The following is a 19,053-nucleotide window of genomic DNA, read 5'->3' on the forward strand; positions in this document are numbered from 1 at the left end:
ACTCTATGTCGTTTTAGGAATGTCCGTCCGTCTGTTGAAATCACTATAGCTTCCGAACGAAGTGAATTAAGTTGAAGATAGTGAAATAAATTGAAAATAGGCCATGTAGCTCCACGTCTTCCTATTGCACCCATATAACGGTACCTCCCGATATTCGGTATTTTGACGATTTTATCTACACTATTACCGATTTTTATACCCTCAGCCATATGGCTACAGAGGGTATATATCATTTGATACGGCCAAAACGTGCCTAGTCGAAATAACGGTTTTAGACCCTAGGTCTCTTTGGACAAAATCCGTTTCACATTTGGAGTCAATCTGGCGATGTCCGTCCGTCCGTCCGTCTGTCTGTCTGGCTGGTGCGCAAGATAACTCTCGAAGGAAGTATCCGATTTGGTGCAAATTGGGTACATCGTAGTATTTTTGTCAAACTTAGATCTAGTTCGGAGATGGACAATATCGGTCCACTCCTTCTGGTACCTCCCCCACAAAAGGTCGAAATTTTCAAAAAATATATTTTTTGCACAGAAAGAGAAATGATAATCCGATTTGGCTTCAACTTTGCAAATCCTAATATTTGCGTCAGTGCTAGGTCAGGTGTGAAAATGGACAATATCGGTCCACCCCATCAAGTACCTTCCCACAAATGGTCAACATTTGGAATAATTACAACTCTCATGAAATGTGATGTAAAGGTCCTATTGTCTTCAAATTTCACACATCCTAATAATTGTGTTAACCCATGGTCTGGTGTGAAGGGGGAATACTTCGGTCCACTCCTTCTGGTACCTCCCCCACAAAATATTGAAATTTTGAGTACCCATGAAAATCTCAAATTAACGCCAAATTAACATCCGATTCCATTTAGACTTGGCACATCTGTCGCAATATTTATATCATATTTTTGGGTCCGATAGGAAATGGATAATATTGACCCATTCCTTCGGGACCTGTTCCATAGAGGGTCAAACATTTGAATAATCTTAACACTAGTAAAAATATGTTTAAATAATCGAAGATAGGCTGAGGGTATATATCTGGCGGCAATATCGACTGATAAATTTTAACTTGTTGTTTTTAAATTTCGAATTTGAATATTGTAATGGCTTATGACAAAAGTTACTTATGCAGGTCCATGTCGTCGTATAGACCCTATTATAGCAACTACATTCGGTATTTTTATGATTTTAACAGAATTTTTGACGGATTTTATTGTTTTTGAGTATTGCCAACTACGTTCCAAATGATGAAGGATGTCTAAAGTTCGGCCCGGCCGACCCAAAAGCTTTTTCCCATAGGATGTTTCTCGACAAGAATTGTGGATTATTAAAATATAATTCTGGCTTCGTTTTAAATTGTAAAATTCTATCATGTATGGTTTTATGTCAAATTTAAGGATTTTGAAAGAGATTTTTTTTTGGCAGGAAATTCTCCCTTTTTCGTAATCGCTCTGTTAGGGTATTCCTGGAAATATATATATTTTTTTTATATTGAACAATTTTAAATGTGCCATTGTGGATTATCTGATTTTCCACATTTCACTTTTTTTATATCCCGATATATACCAAGAATTTCCCACATTTAATAGCTCTTGAATTTCTAGCAAAATTCTCAATTATCATATGAGAAGTCTCCAGCACCGCACTTGATTATTTCCGTCATGTTTTGTTTTCTTTTATTAAATATTTTATAACTACAAAGTTTATTCAAGTTCTTGCCATGTTTTCCGACGAAATTTTCGGTTGCCATAATCAACCAAAGTAAACATTGTTAAAAATTTCATATGTACATATGTGAGTGCGTGTGTGTGTGTAGGTATGTATGCAAGCATGTTTACCCTTTACGAATATTTACTCTCTATTATTTTTGTCAACCAAAAATGCTACGGGAAAAAATGTTTTGCTTTCCTTCATTCAACAGGAAAATTTGTGCAAAAATTCTGTTGTCGAAAAAAAAGCGAAAAGCACACACACACACACTCACAGAGCAGGAAAAGTTATGAGAACAGGAAAATATATATGTGGAAATTCATACAAAAATTTTTTTATATGCAGAGGCCTTGATGTACACATGAATATATATGTAAATTTGTAAAATAAATTGAAATTCATGCAAAAGATCTGAGACAAAATTCTTTGTAGTAACATTCCAAGTGAAAGAATTTTAGGAGCCATATAATGGCCCCTTTTGCAGTCCCTGTCCGGTTAAAACATATGATGTCGAATTTAGGTCAGTGGATTTCAATATCTCATTTGGATCCATTGCCTCATATCGATGTCAAACATCGAAGTCAGTTTAAATTTCAATGGTTTAAAAAGTCAATGAATCGAATTTTAGTTGATTGATAACAAGTAAAAGACCAAAATGCCGAAATTACAGAGTGAGATGAAAAAACTGCAACCAACTTCAGACTGCCTCCATTTCTACGCCACTCGTTCGACAGCTGTTAAAATTATTCTGGCGACAGCTCATTATATTGTTTACAAGCGTACAAAAGCATTTTGTTGAGAATTTTCCAGAAAAAATGTTATTCGTGATGGAATTCAAGCGTGATAGTGTGATTTGGCTGGAAAACCACAAGTGGTTATCATTAGGGCACCCCAGCATTTAAATATGAATAAATCTTTCGTGTCTCGTACCATCGCTCCTTACCGTGATACTGGTAGCCTAGCCCGACATATGTCAAGGAAGTGGACCGAAGAAAACAGCAACATCGAACTTTTTTGGTGCGCATTTCCAAATCCCCCTCCATTCAAAATAGGTGCTCCAAATGACAAATTTTAGACTTCCACCTCAATCCCTTACCCAAATAGAAAATATTGTACACTTTAGAACATTTTAGTACGTATTTCCAAAACCACACCCAAATCTAATTCCTGCCATCCATAATTTCCAACCATAACTCTTCATCCTTACCCTAGCCAACAGCAATAACCTAACTTTAATTTTGATTGTGGTAATGTGTGGTAATTTCATATTTCCAGTTCTATCGAATTGGTAACCTTTGTCACGAATAATGGCCTTAAAACGGCCAATGAAAACGTCACACGCTGCCCGAATGTTGCTCTGCGGTATTTTGGACCATTCCGTGCGAAGCGCTTGCTTGAGGTGATCGACACTTTGGTATTTTTAAGGGCCAACCTTGTTTTCCAAATTTCTTCAGGCACAATGGTCCAAAGGATTGTTATCTCGAGACTTTAGTGGCCATTGTACGCTGGAAATGAAGCGAGGGACCAAATGTTGCTCTGCGGTATTTTGGTCCTTTCCGGGCGAAGCGCTTGCTTAAGACGATCGACACTTTGGTATTTTTAGTGGCAACCTTGTTTTCCAAATTTCTTCAGGCACAATGGTCCAAAGGATTGATATCCGAAGATTTTGCTGGCCATTGTGCGCTGGAAATGAAGCGAGGAACCTCATTTTGTAACCATTCTTGGGTGTCGCGTTCTGAGTGCTACGGCGCTGAGTCCTGTTGGAATGTCCAAGATCTGCGGCCAAAATGTTTGCGTGCCCAAGGCTTTAATACACCCTGCAGAATATTTTCGCTATAATATTCGGCATTTATTCCGATGCCACGGTCGATTATTACGGGCGGAGAGCGATCGCTCGGCTGTTATGGCAGCCCACACCATCACCATGGCTGGCGCTTGAGTTCTGGTGGCCAACCGAAGGTTTACCGTGCAAATTTTCAGCTGACCTCTTTGGTCACTAAGCACGATAATTTTGTTTGTTTACAAACTCCTGCACAGCGAATATTTTCGCATCGGAGAAAACCAAATTCGGCAGTTCACCACTTTCGGCCAAGCGAATCAACTCTTTAGCTCTTTTGAGTCTATTTTTTTTTCTGCTGCGTTGTAAGTTCTTGCACTTTTTGAAATTTCAATGGCCAATGGCTACCCCGAGCTCATTTTTCAATATTTGCCAAATGGAATAGTGCGATATGTTCAGCTCACGAGCCATTTTTCGGTCACTGCTATGAGGGTTTCTATCAAGTCCCTTCTTTACTTTTGGAAACATTTCTGCTGATGTAACTGTTTTCTTCCGTCCACTTCTTTGACATATATCGGGCTACTCTACCAGTATCACGGTCCGGTAATGAGCGATCGTACGAGACACAAAAGATTTATACACATTTAAATGGTGGCTGGAGTGCTCTAACGATAGCACCTTGTGGTTTTCCAGCCAAATATAAAGAAACTACATTATCACGCTTGAATTACATCGGGAATAACTTCTTTTCTGGAAAATTCTCACCAAAATGCTTTTGTACGCTTATAAACAATATTATGAGCTGTAACTGGAATAATTTTAACAGCTGACGGACGAGTTGCTTAGAAATGATAGCAGTCATAATTGGTTGCAATTTTTATACCCCATACCACAAGGTGGTATGTATAGGGTATTATGTCTTTGTACATTTGTTTGTAACAGGCAAAAGGAAACGAGATAGACCCATAGTTCCTTTTGAAGATCTCCATAGAATCACTTTCTGAGTTGATTTATGCATTTCAGTCCGTCCGTACGTCTGTCCATGTATTCTTGTGAACAAAATGCAGGTCGCATTTATTATCCGATTGAGATGAAATTTTGCAAACAACATTTGTTTGGGCCAAGGCCGAATCCTATTGAAATTGGAGATAATCAGTAAAAATTTAGATATAGCTCCCATATATATATATATATATATATATATATATATATATATATATATATATATATATATATATATATATATATATGTCCGATTTGCCTTTTATTGTGCACCCAACGTGTAATATCAGTCCGAATAGTATGGAATTTTGAAAATAAGTATGCCAAATTTGATCGAAATCGGTTCAGATATAGCTATAGCTCCCATATATACTGTACATCCGATTTGTTATTTTTGTCCTCCGCAGTCGTAATATGCAGTCTGTAACAACAATATTTGGAGAAATATATCAAACACAGCTCAGAAATACCTTTGCTAAATTTTATCGAGATCGGTTCAGATTTGGATATATATTCCATATATAACTTCGTCCGATTTACCTTTTATTGTACACCAAACGTCTAATATTTGCCCAAATGGGATGTAATTTGGCACATACAACCGAATTTAGCCTGGAAGGTAGTATGCCAAATTTGGTGAAGATCGGTTCAGATATAGCTATAGCTCCCATATATATTGTTCATCCGATTTGTTATTTTTGTCCTCCGCAGACGTAATATGCACTCTGTAACAACAATATTTTGGGGAAATATATCAAATGCAGCTCAGAAATACCTTTGCTACATTTTATCGAGATCGGTTCAGATTTGGTTTCACATTTACCTTTTATTGTGCACCAAACGTCTAATATTTGCCCAAATGGGATGGAATTTGGCACATACGACCGAATTTAGTCTAGAAGCTAGTAGTAGGTAGTATGCCAAATTTGGTGAAGATTGGTTCAGATAAAGCTATAGCTCCCATATATATTTTTCATCCGATTTGTTATATTTGTCCTCCGCAGCCGTAATCTGCACTCCGTAACAACGATATACAGGAAAATATATCAAATACAGGTCAGAAATATCTTTGTCAAATTTTATCGAGATAGGTTCAGATTTAGATATAGCTTACATATATTCCTTTATCTGATTTCTAATTAATTTTGCACCAAATGGACAATACAAGTCCGAATTTAGCAGATACAAATGCTTCGGCATATTTAGTCGTTTGAACTTTATATTATAATTGTAATCATAGGGTGTATTATCGAATTCTCCCATAAAGACTTTTTATTGTTATGTGGAGCTCAACTAAATTAGCAAAGTGGTGTAGGGTATCATAAAATCGGTCCCGCCCGACTTTAGGACTTTCTTTACTGGTTTCATCTCAACCTGTATAGTGCGAATTTCCAAAAACTCATCATAAGTCATTGTCCCAAATTTAAAGCTTCTTGCTCTACTGCTTCCACAAGTACAAAGGGCACCATTTGTAGTACCTTTTTATACTTTTCATACCGCCTAGTATGAATTTTGAAAAAAAAAAAAAAAAAACACAGCCTAATCTGACCCCCTTGGACCAAGTGTGACCCTTACCCAAGATTCTAGCTTCAGCCGTTTCGTCTGGCCGTTGATGAATCCTTAAGCCATTCAATTGCTGTACTCTTTTCTTAATACCGATTTGTAAAGCGATAATTAAATGTTATCATAACACTAGAACAATGGTCGTAAGAAAATAATTTAATTTTCATATCTGAAATCATTGACGGTCTACCCAAAAATTTGCAACAATTTTTCCATTTGTTATTTTATTTCTTAATTTTCTACCTTTGGTTAAAAAATGCTTCCCCCAAGGCAAACCCTCCCCACTAGCCATGCAGATTTTGATTTGGTGGTTTCTTTGCCACCAAGAACGTTACCTAAACTTCAATTCTCTCTCAGAAAAAAAAACCAAAATTAGATTGGCATATTTCTTCTATCATTTTCATGGAATTCTATCCTTGAAATGCTCCATATCTTCAAAACATATACACCTACATATCTTTGACATATCAAAGGCAAACAATGTGTCAGTGACAGTTACTGTTGGCAAATAAGAAGAGGCAACAACAACAACAGCAGCAACCCATCAAAGATAACTGACTAAACCGCAAATGATGTGGGGATAAATCTATTAAAGACATATTTAGGAAATTCTAAAAAAAAAAACAGAAAAATACCTCCAACCCAAATGGATGGCTGGGGAAAAAAAGGTCTATATCCGAACAGGGTTTCCTGTTAAATTTTCCCATTCATTTTTTCTAAGGACAAACCGAGGACGTCAACAATGAATAAAATCCCAAGATTAAAAGCACAGAGAGAATACTTTTGTTGTCGTGGATTTGTGAAAATGGCTGTTTGATGTTGGATTTCATGGAAGAGAATTTACTTTACGTTCTTCAATTAGTCGCAAGTTATTAAATATATTTGGGAAATTTAAATTGTTTGAACAACGATTGTTAAGAATAAAAAAAAAATAATAAAATAAAAACCCTGCTAATAAGGTAAAATTTAATAATTCTTTTGTTTTGCGAGATCCTATGTCAAAAATGCTGAGTTTTAGAAAAATAATATAAGAGGCCTAATAATTTTTTGGAAAAAGTTTTTATCTTCTTTATAGTCTCGAGGTCAGGTTTGAAAAAATATTTAAAAACAAAAAAATTCAAGATTCTTAACTGAAGGTCCTTGAATACTATTTTTTCGTATTTATTCAATCAAATTCAAGGAAATAAAGCCAAAAAATATTATTTAAGGACACTCAGTTAAGAATCTTGGATGTTTTTAGAAATATTTGTCCAAGACCCAAACTATTCGATGTTTGAATATATTTTTCAATCACATTGTGTTATGGATTATGGATTAGGAAAATCATTTTCCAAGGACCTTATTGCAAGAATTGTGGTCTTAACCAATATTTTCGGGGATCTCTAGGTGAGAATCTTGGATTTTCAAAAATATTTTTCATAGAAGCAATCAGAATCGTGGATTTCTAAAAAAAAATCCTGATAAATTATGAAAAAGAAGGACATGGGTTTTAAAAGTATTTTTCAAAGACAAAGGAATCGTTGATTTAAAAAAGAAAATTTCTGGATCTTAAAAAAAAGAAAAAAAAATCAAAAACAAAAATATTGGATTTTTAAAACATATTTCCAGGACTTCAAGAGCAAGATTTCTGGATCTTTTAAAAGAAAAATTAAAAAATTTTTTAAAGGACAAGAACAAAAATATTGGATTTTTAAAAATGTATTTCGGGGACTTCAATAACAAGATTTCAAGCTTTTTTTTTGGAATACAAATCGTGGATTTTTAAAAATACATTTCCAGGACTTCAAGAACAAGATTTCTGGATCGTTTAAAAAACATTTTTCAAAAAAAAAAAAAAAAAAAAAAAATTATGGATTTTTGTAAATATATTTCAAGGTTTAATTAGATATTTTTCAACAACAAAAATCATGGATTTTTAAAAATATTTCTCAAGAATTTTTAAAAGATGGAAGCAGAATCTTGGAAATGGTTATCAAGAAAAAAAACCTTGATTTATAAATATATATTTTGAGAACTTTAAACACATGGACTTTAAGGAGCAGAATCGGAATTTTGAAAAATATTTTTCCAGTAAAGTACAAGTCTTCTGGATTTTTTAAGATACATTTCAAGGATAAAACCCAAAGATTAAACAAGTTAAAAAGCGGTAAGTTCGGCCGGGCCGAACTTTTAATACCCTCCACCATTTGGAACGAATTTTAAAATTTTCAAAAAATAAAATTTTAAAAAATTCTGTTAAAATTTGAAAAATACGGAATAAAGCCATTATATTGAGGTCTAAAAGGCGTGGACATACATAGGCATTGTCATAAGCCATTACCATATTCAAATTCTAAACTAGAAATAAGTGGTGAATAATACAGCTAAAATCATCAAAATATCGTATATAGGGAGGTTCCCTTATATCGGAGCTGTGCGAAGACCTGAACCAGCATAGACAATTTTCTGTCACAAGCAGTAGCATCCATTACGAACTTCAAATACGACATCTCAAACAATTTTGGTGGGTATTGTACCTAAACTCGTCAAAATACCGAAAATATAGAGGTACTGATATATGGGACCTAAACGAAGACCTGAACCTGCATAGATAATTTTCTGTCACAGACTGTAGTTCCCATTACGAAATCTTGAAACGTAATTTGAAACAATTCCGGTAGGGAGGTACCGTTATATGGCCCATTTACGAACTTAACCTGCCTACTGGAAAAATAAACATGTATGCAAAATGTTAGCCTTCTATTTCAATTCGTTCGAAAGATAACGTGATTACAATAGGCAGACAGAGAGGCAGACAGACAGACGGACATCGCTAAATCGCCTTAGAACTTTACGCTGATCAAGAATACGTATACGTTGTTGGGTCTGACATGAGTATTTCGAGGAGTTACAAACAAAATGACAAAGTTAATATACCCTCCATAGTATGGCGGAGGGTAGAGAGATTAGAAATAAATTAGAGAATTCATAGTTTTAGAAATTTTTTAAGGATGTGGTGGATATGGTGAACCTGGATTTTTTGCAAAAAATCATGAATTTTTCCAAATATTTTTCAGGGACTTCAAGGACAAGAAATGATCAGTTTTCAAGGATTTTTGTACAAACATTGGATTTTGAAAAATATTTTTTCAGTAAAGCACAAGAATTCTGGATTTTTTTTTCAAGATATATTTCAAGGATAAAAATCGTAGAACGCAAACTTTAAACACATGTACCATCAATGGTTTAAATATCTGAATTTCAGAATTGTATCTCTATCCCTTTATCTAATACCAAACATAGTACCATTTAGTACTTTTTCTACAACCACAGTTTTCGAATCTACGTTTATCAACCTTATATCCCAGGATTGATTCTCATACCAAATTTGAAGATTTCTCCACATACCCTTGACATAATTCCTTAGTGGTACAACATTTAGTTCATTTCAGTACTTTTGGTACACAAATTGTTGGAGTTTCAAAAAAAAAAACCTTTTAGTTTGCCTATCCCATACAAAATTAATGCCAAAGACATAGAAGTGTAAAGATAGGACAAGACAGAGTCAAAATATGGTAACCCTGTGAAAATACCTCTGTTGTTACCATATCATAACAACATAGTTACCAATGTTAACTGATTTAAACCGCTAAGACAATATGCAAATTTTCGGAAAGGCACATGGAATAGAAATTTGAAACCAAAATTTTGGATTTTTCAATTTTTTATTTGTTATTTGTTATACGTTTCTGTAATTGTGGTTTTTATATTAACATGTCTTTGCCATGAGCTGTTAATCTATGTATTGTAGACACAAACCAATTGCTCAAAATGCATTTTGTCTAGTCTTTACCATTTTAGGTCTTTGTTAATGCTTGACGCTCAATTTTTCAGATTGCCATTTCTTTCCTTACCCCGAATACCAAAGTTATTACTAGTTTGTACTTCTTAGTACGTATTTTTAAATCCACCGCTATGTATCTACTAAACCACACAAAGGTGATTCTAATGCCATATTTTTGACTTCCAACTCAACCCTTGCACATATACCAAGTTTAGCATCATTAAGTACATATTTCCAAGACCACCTCCAGAACTCAGTGATCCTAATGCCACATAAAAGTTTTCAAGAAATATCAGTAACATTTAATACCTTTCGTACATTTGCTGAATGCATTTCCAAACCCAATTATATATCTTAAACCTACCCACTAGCAGATACCAGGAAAAAGAACGTTTTAAAAATCCAGGCCAAGCCGTTCAACCTAAATTAGATTGTTACGAATTTAGTACCATTTAGTACCGTAGTTATGCACACATTTCCAACATTTTTGTACGAAATGTCAATATTGTAGCTATTTCCGTTCACTTCACTTCTTATCAGAATTTCCAAAAACCCTACCCTATCTCACCCTTGCCCGCCAACATTGACCCATGTGAAAATCTCGAGATTGTAGCATAAGCTGTTTCGCTTGGACATTGATGAATAAGTCATCAATTAGAATCTCAAAATTTTGCATGTGGACCAACGTTGGTGGGCAGGGGTGAAATAAGGCTTATTTTTTGGAAATTCGCGTTAGAAGGGTACTAAAAATCACTACATTTCGTATCTTTTGGTATTTTGTGAAGGATTTCAGCTAACATCTTGGAGTTTTTCAGAAAAATTTTGGAAATGTGTGGTTGAATGGTTAAATACCTTGTTTTCCAATCTCATCAATAATGCAAAAATGAATCAGAAATTTGGATTTTGTACATTTATATTACTTTTTGTATCGATGAAGACATTTCCAACTGATATTCTTGGCACCATATGCCATTAAACATTGACAAAATTGAGACACTTCTCCAAATATGATACACATCTTGTCTCACATGAAAATAACTTGCAGGAAAAATATCTTCCACATTTATCTCCATTTTCCCATGGCATTTGCCAGCCACTACCACCGTGGCTGGGTAATCCCATTGAACATGGTAAAGCAATTTGGTGCCATTAAACCAAAAAAAAAAACACTTTTCATAATAATATTTTTTTCCTCTTTGTTGCAAAAGTTGAACAATTTATTTACTTTCAGATCCAGGCAATAAGTTTTCTGTGTCTAATGAAATTGTTTTTCTGTTTTTTTTTTTTTTTCGTGCAGTTGTGAAAATTAAAAGGAAAACTCATAAACAAGATAACAAATCCATGTAATGCCACAAAACGAATCACTCGGGTGCGTATGAATAATTTATCAAAAATTTTTTATATTTTCAAATCAATCATACGCACCCGGGTACTTATTTACAAGGTAGATAGGTAGGTATAAATCTAAGATATTTGATAGCCGTAAATTTTTTGCTTTGTTTGGCAAGGAATTTATTATTCCGAAAAATTGAAAATGAAACAAGAAATAATTCCCAGAAATAAATAACTTATGATTATGGGAACAAATTCACACACACACATAGAAACCCCCCCCCCCCCCACACACACACACATGGTAAACGATATGTTGGAATACTGGTATGTCCACACATACCATGTATGATATGATACATTTCAATCCATATATTGTTTCCAAAACTCATTCATGCGTGTGACGACATCTAATGACATCCATCATAAACTGTAAATTGAGAAAAGGAAAAAGAAAAAATTACGAAAAAATCATGAAAAGGTATGAAGTTCTGTTTTTTGCTAGATTTTAATTTATATAATTTTTTTTTTTGCTTCCTCGACAAATTGAAGATGTACAGGTATTCCTGGTAATTGAATTAGAAATGTCCTAATCACTTATGGAAAATTTAACGAAGTGTAACAAATTGTTATTAAATTCAATTATTTTCTAATTTCGGCCAGATAACAGCAGCGGGCAATTATTTGGTAATTTACCTCTTAATGAACAGTCACTGCAAATGATATTGGTTTGCCTTAAAAGCTTGGGCGAAATGGATGATGTTGTATTAACAATAAGGAAAGTAAGCTAAATATATAGAGTTTATTTTTTCGCAATTGAATTTTCAATATTTAATTTTTTTTTTTTTTAATTCAAAGATTCTCAAAATTGACAAAAGGCAAATATATGACATTGATATATAAAATTACAGCAAAATTCTCCTAGTTTTCTTATTTGATAAGCAAAAGGATTTAAGAAAATATGTAGATTTTTGGCGAATTGAAAGCAGACAAAGTTTTTTTTACCTTTGCTGTGAGTGCACCCCTTGAATAGCTCTTGTTGCTTTAATAGTCCTTGAAGGAATATGCTCCTAAATCTTGGCTTTTTATATTAAAAGACATTGAATAAACGCCTTTGGCGTTTCTTAAAAAATATCTTTCAAAGGTTCACGTTAATTACTAGGAAAGTCATTAAAACATGTCTTTAAAAATTCACGCCTATTAATTTGATAGTCCTTGGAAATAAATTCATTATATTGTTTTTTATAGTCTTTAAAAAAAAAAACTCTTCAAAATATTCCGTTTACTGCAAGGACAATATTTGTCCCTAAAATACTCATTGTTCTTAACATTTGGTCCTTGAAGAAATTCTTAACAATTCGAAATTTTTTATGCCCTCCACCATAGTATGGATGGTATATTAAGTATGTCATTCCGTTTGCAACACCTCAAAACTACCATTTTAGACCCCACAAAGTACTTATATTCTTGATCAGCATAAAATTCTATTTCGATTTAGCGGTGTCCATCCGTTTGTCCGCCTATGGAAATCACTCTAGCTTCCGAATGTAATGAAGTAAGTTGATAAAAATTTGTTCAAATGTGTATTATGTCTGCAGGATTTTTGGTATTGAATAATTTAATCATTTTTGCAACATTATTTACCGGAATTGTTTCAAATTTCGTATTTGAAGTTCGTAATGGATATTACAGCCTAAGACAGAAAATGGGCCATGTTGGTCCAGATCCTCGTATAGCCCCATATAACGGGACCTTCAAATATTGGGTTTTTGATGATTTTAGCAACATTACTTACTGGAATTTGTTTCAAATTTGGTATTTGAAGTTCGTAATGGATACTACAGTCTAAGACAGACAGGTCAACGTCTTCGTATAGCCCCCATATAATGGTCATCCAGATATTGGATATTTTGATGATTTTAGCGACATTATTTACCGGTATTTGGTATTTAACAATGATAATGGATACTACAGCCTATGCCAGAAAATTGTCTATGCAGGTTCACGTTTCATAACACCCATGGTTTCTCCGTATCTTTGGTATTTTGATGATTTTAGCTTCATTATAAACAGATTTGTTTTAAGTTTCGCATTTGGATATTGCAATAACTTATGACAAAAGTTTCCTATGCATGTTCACGTAGTCCTATAGACCCTAATATACGGCTACATTCGGTATTTTTATGATTTTAACAGAATTTTTAACGGATTCTATTTTTTGAACATTGCCAAATTTTTACCAAATTTTTGCCTTTTTACTTGTTTTTGTTTTCTAAGATAGTTCTTTTGAAAATTCGTTAAAACTCTACAATAATAACTCGGTTGTTCCTTGAAATATTATTCAAAAATCCGCGAATATTGCTTTGGCAATATTAGTCTGGAAATCCTTGGAGAAAATCCTTAAACATCTACAATTGTAGCTGGGTTGGTCCTTGCAAAAAATGCTTCCACAGTCTCTGTACAGATAAAATTTTTTCAAAACATCCTTAAATATGCAAGTGCATTTCTAAATCCATAAAAATGTATGGAGCGGTATGCCTGTTTTTAAAATAAAACAAGTTAAAAAAATTGTGATAATGATAAGAATAATAATAATAATAATAATAATAATAATAATAATAATAATAATAATAATAATAATAATAATAATAATAATAATAATAATAATAATAATAATAATAATAATAATAATAATAATAATAATAATAATAATAATAATAATAATAATAATAATAATAATAATAATAATAATAATAATAATAATAATAATAATAATCAAAATACCAATTATTGGGGGTTCCGATATTCAGGGGCTATACGACGACCTAGCCAATTATAAGCGTTTAACCCTCTTTGGCGAAGATTGCGAAGGAGTGTCCCTGTATTGTGCATTTCGTATAGCATGTAAATAAATATAATATAAATATTGCGACGTGCCCCTTTTATATGAGATATCCGATAATTTTAAGAAAATGTTAAAATATGCGTGGGATATAGTCGACCGAAGTATTTCATTTTCATACTTCGTCTAATACAGATAAGGATATTAGTATGAGTAAAGTTAATTTTCAAATATTCATAGAAAAAAAGAAAAATACTTTCATTTATTTGATATATTTAATATTTAAAAAAAAATATTCTAAAACAATACCAAGTTTTGCCAATCCTATCCAAGTTTTGCATTCCTTAGAGGAATAGATCCCCTCAGGGTACAATACAAATGAAATTTCAATTATTCCTAATGGTATTAAAAACATTCCAAAATGCCATCTCGAAAAAACGTCCCATAACAACGACCACAAACAATTTCCCAAATCTTCACCCGCCCCGGCCCTCTTTTCTGGTGTCTAAATTTATTAACTCTGCAAAGAATTCCATCTTCCTAGCCTCCCCGCTCGTTGTGCTCTTTGTCACCGCTTAGCTTCAAAGGATAATTTTAACAAGCTCCAAATCCCCTTAAAACATGACAGTAATTATTTTGTCATTTGCCACAACAATAAAAAGGCTCATAAATAAATAATATCCACGATTACGCTTTGAGAGCTGAGCATGGCAAAGAGAGTGAGAGAGAGATGGAAAATGTTTTTGTTTTTTGCTTTAGCTTTCTGTGGGCTTTGTCGGTGTTCCATGGGGCATGGAAGTGTGCGGTTCACACCAACACATAGATAAATATAATGTAGCTGCTGAGGTAAATTTTTGCAAATGTTTAAGAAGATTTTTTTTATTTAATGTGAATAATTAGCGATGAAATGTTATCCTCTTATAACTCTAAATGGAATAAATTGTTGGTAATGTAACCAATTATTTTTTTCTAGGAAGTATTATGGGTTAAATATGGTTATTAAAAGGCAGTAAGTTTGACCGGGCCGAACTTTGAATGCACTTCACCATTTGGAATGAATTTGTTTTTCAAAAAAAAAAAAAAAAAATAATAATAATAATAAATAAATAAAACAAAATAAATAAATAAACAAACAAAGTCAAATAAATAAATAAATAAAAATAAAAATTTATTAATAAATAAATAAAACGTTTAATCCTTTTAAAATTCTATTAAAATCTTAAAAATGCCAAATATAAGAAGTTACCGTTATTTTGGGGTCTAACGAAGTCGTAAACTCGTAAAAGCAATTTTTTGTCACATTCTGCAGTACCCATTTGGAACTACAAATACGAAATTTGAAACAATTCCGGTAAATAATGTCGCTGAAATTAGGAAAGTACAGAATATAGAGAGGTACAGTTACATGGGGACTATACCTAAACATGGACCTATATAGGGTGAAATGAAAAAATTGCAACCAAATTTAGACAGCTGTCATTTCTAAGCCACTCGTCCGACAGCTAAATTAATAATGAGTTAAAATTATTCCAGTGACAGCTTTACAAGCGTACAAAAGCCTTCTGGTGAGAATTTTTTCGAAAAAAAAGTTATTCGTGATGGGACTCAAGCGTGATAGTGTGATTGCTTTATATTTGGCTGGAAAACCACAAGTGGCTATCGTTAGAGCACTCCAGCATTTAAATGAGAATAAATCTTTTGTGTCTCGTACCATCGATCGTTTCCATGATACTGCTAGCGTAACCCAACATATGTCAAGGAAGTGGATGGAAGAAAACAGCAACATCAGCAGAAATGGTTCGAAAAATAAAGAAGCGACTTGATCGAAACCGCCTCGCATTGGCCAAAAAATGGCTCGTGAGCTGAACATATCGCAATATTCCATTCGGCAAATATTAATAAAAATGAGCTCGGGGTAAAGGCATTGAATTTCCAAAAAGTGCAAGAACTTTCGCCGCAACAGAAAAAAATAGACTCAAAAGAGCTAAAGAGTTGCTTCGCTTCGCCGAAAGTGATGACCTACCTAAATTGGTTTTCTCCAATGAGAAAACATTCGTTGTCTAGCAGTTTGTAAACGAATAAAATGATCGTGTTTACTTGCCAAAGAGGTGAGCTGAAAATGTGCACCTTTGGTTGGGCACCAGAACTGATGCGCCGACCATGGTGATGAGGTGGGCCGCCATAACATCCGATGGTCGCTCTCCGCTCGTATATATCGACCGTGGCATCAGAATAAATGCCGAATATTATCGCGAAAATATTCTGGAGGGTGTAAAGCCTTGAACACGCAAACATTTTGGCCGCAGACCTTGGACAATCCAGAGGGGCTCAGCACCATCGCACTGGAATGGTTACAAATGAGGTTCTCCGGATCTCCACCCGTTGTACTGTTATGTCTGGAGTATTTTGGAGAGCAAGGTTGGCACTAAAAATGCCAAAGTGTCGATCACCTTAAGCAAGCGCTTCGCCGGGAATGGGCCAAAATACCGCAGAGCAACATTCGGGCAGCGTGTGACGGTTTCATTGGCCATTTGAATGCCATAATTCGTGCGAATCGAACAAATCTAAACTTAATTGTAATAAAATTTGATGCTATTTAAGACATTTTTTGCTTTCATTCAAAAATTTAAAAAAATTAAATATTATGGCGTTTGACTTTGTTGCAGTTTTTTTTATCTCACCCTGTATATAACTTATTTTCAATACGAAAAAAGCCTGCAGAGCAAACATACATTTGAGTAAAATTTTATCAACCTACTTTAATTTATTCGGAAGCCAGAGTGATTTCCACAGACGGATAGACAGACAAAGGGATGACAAACCTAATATACCCTCTATAATATGGTGGAGGGTATAATGATGTAAGTCGGGGCATATACTAAATATTTGATTTCAATACTAATTTGGTATAAATATTGAGTATGTAGGAAATAATCATATTTCAGTGGGAAACTTGTTTTTTTTTTTATTATAATTAGTTTTTTTTAATTGATATATTTTTTTAATGTTATTAACCCTTCTTGTAAAAAATAAAAAAAATAATAAAACAAATTGCATTCTTGCTTAACACAGAAACACACTTTAATATTTTGATTCAACATTGAAAAGGTCCCGCCCATAACAGTTTTTTTTCACGATTAATCCCATTACTATTATTTTTTAATATCAACAAATAAATGTATAGAAATAGAAGTAGATTTCTTCCTCTATAATTTCATAAGTAATAATTAATTAAAAATTATTTCTTATAATTTCCAAATATTCGTTTTAATTTGCTTTTATGGATTTTCGTAAAAAAATTAATTTATATCAAAAATGGTGTCAAAATTGTGATATTGTGAGAATTTTTGAAAAAATGTGTCAGAAAAATACTTTATTCTTAAAAAAACACGATATTTTGTTTAGTTTTAAAAAATATGTGTGAAAATATAAATTTGGTGATGCATCTAAAAATTGTTAGTTTAAATTTTAAAATTGCAGTTTTTTTTGCATTGAAAGTGTTGTTTTTTTTTCTAAAATTTGTTTTTTTTTCTCATTCTACTATTGTTTTCATTCGGGTACGTTACGATTTTCGGATCCATTTTTGTCTTGCAGTTTCGCTGGCGCTCTTTTCTTGTTGTTGTAGAGAATGTTGAAGAAACGATATTGGTTATACACAGTTAATTATACGAAGTTGTTTTTTTTTTATATATCACGTATCTTTTTATTTTTTTTTTTTCGGCTTCAGATTTCCTTGTTGGTGGTTTAAAATATTAAAAAATTATTCAATTTATTTTTTTTCATTTTTTCAATGTTTGGTAAAAAAAATAATAATTAATTTTTCACTTTGAAATCAAAGTTAAGCGTTATTTTCTCTTTTTTTTTAATTTATGTCTTAATTTTTAACTTAGGGAAATCAAGGAATTGCCTTGGATTCGAATGGTTAGTTTATAAAACATATTGTTAAAAATATTATTTTGTTTTTGTTAAACCGCTGCTTCTGAAGTTGAAGATAAAGTTTTCAAAAAATATTTGCATTTTGCTCTTTCATTTTTTATAAATGTGGTTTTATATATTGTTTTTAGCACTTTGAAGTCATTAGTTTATTATGAGCTTTGAAACAAATTTTCACAGGTTAATATATTTTCACAGATTTTCATATACTTCATATATTTATAAATATTATTGTTTTTATATATAATTTTTATTATTATTAATTTTATTTTGTTTTTTTGATTTGTGAAAAAGTTGGCGAAAACTGGGTACTGCTAGAATACCTCGATCGATGAATTCAGGCGAAAGTGCCTCAAGTTAAGAAGAAAAAACACGAAAAATACGAAGATACAAAACAGGTACAGACGACCTAATAGAAGGAATTAGGGGCGACATTAATCAGAATCTAAAAGAGGGCTTGTCTACAAGATCGTGATGCAAAAACCAGGACTTAGAAATATTGTCGAACAAATGGACTAAGATGTTAGGGAATATATATTTTCGCAAATCAGACACGATTACACTGAAATCTCTCTCAGACATATCTCTCTTAGACATATAATACCATAAACGAGCCTCAAGCAGCAGCATGCGGCTTCGAAGTCAATAAAGACCCTACTCCCGATGAAGTAATTAAAGAAAAGTAAAAAAATCGACCTGAATGATGCAAAATACAGAAACTAGTCCTACTAATCAAAGGAAAGATAGACACCCAATTGACCTGGATCGAAGATTTTGTGCAAAGAGATAACAGACCTACCAAAAACCCCAAATTTAGGGTTTCAGTTAACTTGTTTCAAAATTCTTCAAAGTATCAAAAATTGGGAGGTACCATTATATGGGGGCTATACCAATTAATGGACCTGGGGAAGAGAACAGACCAAGTTTTTGCTAAATTGGTTGGAAATTGGGGCAGAAACCTTCAAAATACCAAAAATCGGGTCGTACTGTTATATTAGTGGACCTGTAGCGAAAATTTTTTGCAAGGAGGGAACAGACCTACCAAGAACTCAAATTGCCAAGTTTCAGT

At 33.1% G+C, this 19,053-nt stretch overlaps 1 protein-coding gene across 1 annotated transcript in view; it reads right to left on the reverse strand.

Annotated features, from left to right (window-relative positions):
* The window catches only part of LOC101895174 (uncharacterized), a 350,871-nt gene extending 333,068 nt beyond the window's left edge, over positions 1 to 17,803 (reverse strand). The window contains exon 1 of the mRNA XM_059125852.1: positions 17,618 to 17,803. The gene's annotated coding sequence lies outside the window, so the exon portion shown is untranslated. The remainder of the gene's footprint in view (positions 1 to 17,617) is intronic.
* Positions 17,804 to 19,053: the final 1,250 nt, after the last annotated feature.

The sequence above is a fragment of the Musca domestica genome, unplaced genomic scaffold (assembly GCF_030504385.1).
Source record: "Musca domestica strain aabys unplaced genomic scaffold, Musca_domestica.polishedcontigs.V.1.1 35, whole genome shotgun sequence".
NCBI lineage: Eukaryota > Metazoa > Arthropoda > Insecta > Diptera > Muscidae > Musca > Musca domestica.